At 33.6% G+C, this 4357-nt stretch overlaps 1 pseudogene; it reads right to left on the bottom strand.

The window, feature by feature from the left end:
- Positions 1-1031: 1031 nt before the first annotated feature.
- On the bottom strand, positions 1032-1127 carry LOC141812801 (U6 spliceosomal RNA; annotated as a pseudogene).
- Positions 1128-4357: the final 3230 nt, after the last annotated feature.

Here is a 4357-nt window from a genome sequence, read left to right as displayed (position 1 = left end):
TATGCAATGTCATATTTACATTTTCTCAAGTAAGCAAACCCGAGATTACATTCACACATTTCTTGCAACTCATTGTCTTTGGTACTTCAATTTGTTGCGACTTTACATTGCCTAAGGTTAAATCTCGCATCGAATCTTTAGTCCCTCAGATGCACTAAGCTTTTGACTCATTCTACTTATCATCCTTCTCTAGATCACCTACGGAGTCCACTTCTTGTAGTTGTCATCAAAGTTGGTGAACTACTTCAACTCTCTTCTGCAAACTTGGATGTCCACCTTATCATTCTTTGATCTCCCACGACCATCTGTGAGGAAGTAAAGCTAAAACAACTTGGTCACTCCGCGAACTCTTTTGCAAGGCTTCGCCAGGATTCGAACCCTTGCCCTCACACTTCGACCCCATTCTATATAGTCACTTGGATGTCTCATATTATCATTCTTTGATCTCCACAAAATTTATGATTCATCAAGCCAAAACAACTTGGCCACTCCTTGCAAACTCAATGTACAAATTAGATCTACTAATAAATCTAACTTAAATAATTTATCATACATTAAAAACACATCTATTATACCTAATTGTTTATTGATTGATTGCGTCAATAGTAACTTCTGTTGGCTTCTTCATAACCCTTCTCAACCACCTCACATACGCTTGATCCAATTCTTATAGTTGCCGGTGATATATAGGAGACTTTTAGATGTATGATAAAAAATTTTTAGATCTACATGATATAGATAGATACATTTCAAGAGTCTGCATTGGAAAAAATGAATTCACGTCACAAATCTAACTTCCAAATGCTAGCCTAAATGTTGTCAAACATAAAGTTTAGCTCACCTTGAGTTAGCCAAATTAAATTGAAACAATTTACATACAACAATCAGTCTCATGACCATCTGTGAGGAGATAAATTGATAAGCAGTTGGCCACGACGGAAGAGGGTATTGCCTTGGCTTCATCGAGATTTGATTCTTGTCCACTTCAACAACTCTGCTTCGTCGTAACCAACTCAATTATATTTTAGGGATAAAAAATGACCATTTTTTTATTTAGGTATGTCATCCTTGCACTATGCTAATTTTCTCGATATCATTTCAATTTTATCAGATGCCTCCGAAGAGACTGCATGACACATATCATGCTTATGGATCTTAATACATTTTAATTAAAGCAATTTTATATATAATTTATCTATCGCTTTACATATATCACTATTTAGTTTTAGCATGTGGTGTATTTTTAGCCTATGCCATATTTTAATTTGATAATTTTTCTCTATATAATTTTTAAATCAAATTGCAAATTCCATTACTTAATGTAACTCGGTAGCGTTATTTAAACAAAGATCATATTTGAATTGAGACGGACTAAATAGGAAGACCAACTTGTCTTCTAGAAAACAGTAAATTAACTCGTGGTGAAGTCAAATTATTTTAACTGATGATCTACAACCAATCAATTCAACATCTAAATCATCATAATTATGAAATGATCGCTACGATCAAGGAAGTCATCACAGACTTGTACTCTGTAGAGTATCAGATCACTTACTGGTCAAACACGGGTGCATATCGATGTCATCTGATGTCACTGCCACGGTGACAAAACATTCCTGACTTGGTCAAAGTAACTTGTCATGCAGGGATGAGTGGATGACCTACAACCAATCAATTCAACATCCAAATCATCATAATTATGACATGATCGCTACGATCAAGGTAAAGGTAGTCATCACAGACTTGTACTCCCTCGAGTATCAGATCACTCACTGGTCAAACACGGGTGCATACCGATGTCATCTGACGTCACTGCATAGTGACAAAACATTCTTGACTTGGTCAAAATAACTTGTCATGCAGGGGTGAGCTGCGAGAGTACCATAACGCGATTGGTGCAGCGGTCACGTTTATCCGACGCAAGTCACTTGCGCTGAGATTAAGCTTCTTATTGACTAAGTCAATGGTTTAAAAAAAAAAAAACATCGTGCGGTCTAGTATAAGTATTATCTGAAAAATCCAATGCATCTTAATAAAACATCTACAAAATCTCGTCTGGATTGCATATCGAAATAACATGAATCCAAAATCAATGTCGTTCCTTACTTGTCCTTACATGAAATTCCTGTAACACGGCAGCCGATCAAACTCAGCAACAACTAGAGCCTTCTCTTAATGGGGAGAGGAGGAGAAAAAGAGAAAAAAATTTAACAACTCAGCATCCTCCAAATGGATGTTGACTTCCTCTTTTTATACAAACATATTCTTGAAGGGACCATTTCCATATTGAACTCATAACCTGCTAACAACTGATCAATATTAATGATTCAGATTATTAAATTCTACACTTGTAATCCATATTTGATAACTAAAATCCCCTTTAATACATGATGTATCAGATCACTTAACAATGTTTAATTTTTAATGCCAATCATGTGAGGTATTAATTCACGTGTTAGCTCACTAAATGGAGACTTAATCTTTCAATTTCCCACTTAAACTATATGTGATACCGTATATATCACACAATACTTTAGTTAAACTTAACAATGTCAATTTTATGGGTTAAAACACCTTTAAACAATGTAATCTATTAATTCCATCAGTATAAACTAAAGAAGTCAAAGTTATCTTATTTATAACAAGATCCAATAGTAATCATAGTACCAACTTCATTAACGACATAGATCTAATGTTGATGTGTAGCATGAGAATGATATAAAATGTGATATATATGTACATGTTCATTCTCAACCAGTTCTTCTTATGACCCAAACAAGGTCCAAATTATATTTATTGATATTTTATGCTAAATCGTAGTAATAAATCATGATTCAACTTGATGACTCAAAATAGAGTCCTACATTATATTTGCAAGCACCGTATGCAAATTGTAATAATAAATTATAATATCTTTATTTTAAAGTCAAAACTTTATACACATGAACAAATCTTAGTACGTATAATAAGCCAAAAGTACATATGCTCATTAATATAGAGTATTACAATAAATATAAACTCTCACTAGACGAGTACTTCATCAAAAAGAAGAAAATCCATATTCACATGTCGATGAAACACATTGGGCGATAAGCTCTTGGTGAATGAATTCGCTAACATTGAATCTGTCCTTATATGCTTTATCGTGAGCTAACCACTCTGAACTCTTTTTTTAACTATCAAAAACTTTATATGGATGTATTTAGACTTTGACGAACTACGGTTATTCTTATAATAACATTTTGTAATATTATTATCACGGTTGACCCTCAATGGACAGTACCCCTAATGATCAGTAATCTTATGATAAAGTTTTGCATCCATATCTTGTGATTGGGCATTTCATAGCAGTCTATAAACTCTACCTCTATCATAGAAGTGATTATTAACGCCTGTTTAATTCTTTTCCATGATATAGCTATTAGGACCTATGCGAGCTAGAGGGGGTGAATAGCTTCGATCACTTCGATTGAATGTGCAACAGAAACTTGAATTAAACTCAATGTCATATGCACAACATCAAGATTTTACTTGGTTCACCGGCTTACAAGGTGACTACTCTAAGGCCTAGTCTTAGCAATCTATCACTATTATTAATTCCTTTTTCTTCTCGAATATCTTTCAGAAGTGGAGAAACCTTTTACAACACCTATTATTTATAAGTGACAAAACAACACAAAGAAACAAATACAAATGAAAGTAAAACACTTTACAATTTGAAAAAAATTTGCTTTGGATGCTTTGTTGTTGCTTTGGATTGTCTTTTAATGATAGAAAATGCAACAATATTTTGTCCTCAAATCCTCAAGAACTGACTTTCTTTGGCTTCTCCTTTGCCTTTTGTGCTACTTGAGCCTTTTTCTTGATAAATCTTAAACACTTGCTCTTATAGTATCATTTTTCTATATACTCAAAATAAATAATATAATTTTTATTTTTTAATGATTGAAATTGGTATACCTTCACAAGTTTGGCTCCCCAAGCTTGTTGAGGTGGCACAATCTTCCTCTTTATCGCTTCCAAATATTGAGGATTTCTCTTGTTTCGGTGTCAATGGCCTCTCCCCCTCAATCCTTAAGGTGGATTCTTCTTTAATATTTTCCTTGAATGTTGAGTATCTCTCAACCTCTGAATTCTTAAGTTCTTGATCCAATGAGTCTCCATCTTTGGATTTGTTTTCACATGACATTGAGGTTGGATCTTCATGAAGCGTTATTAGCTTCGTCCATAATTACTTGACATTTTAATATTCACCTATCTTACACAAAATATCGTTAGGTAAAATATTTGCTAATAATTTAGTTACCTTTTTATTTATCACATATTTTTGAACTTGCTTTTTAGTCCATTTGCTCTT

Source organism: Curcuma longa, chromosome 19, assembly GCF_044706935.1.
Source record: "Curcuma longa cultivar G26 ecotype Majalengka, Jawa Barat chromosome 19, ITB_CL_G26_1.1, whole genome shotgun sequence".
Classification (NCBI taxonomy): Eukaryota; Viridiplantae; Streptophyta; class Magnoliopsida; order Zingiberales; family Zingiberaceae; genus Curcuma; species Curcuma longa.
This window is presented reverse-complemented; position numbering and strand designations above follow the sequence as displayed.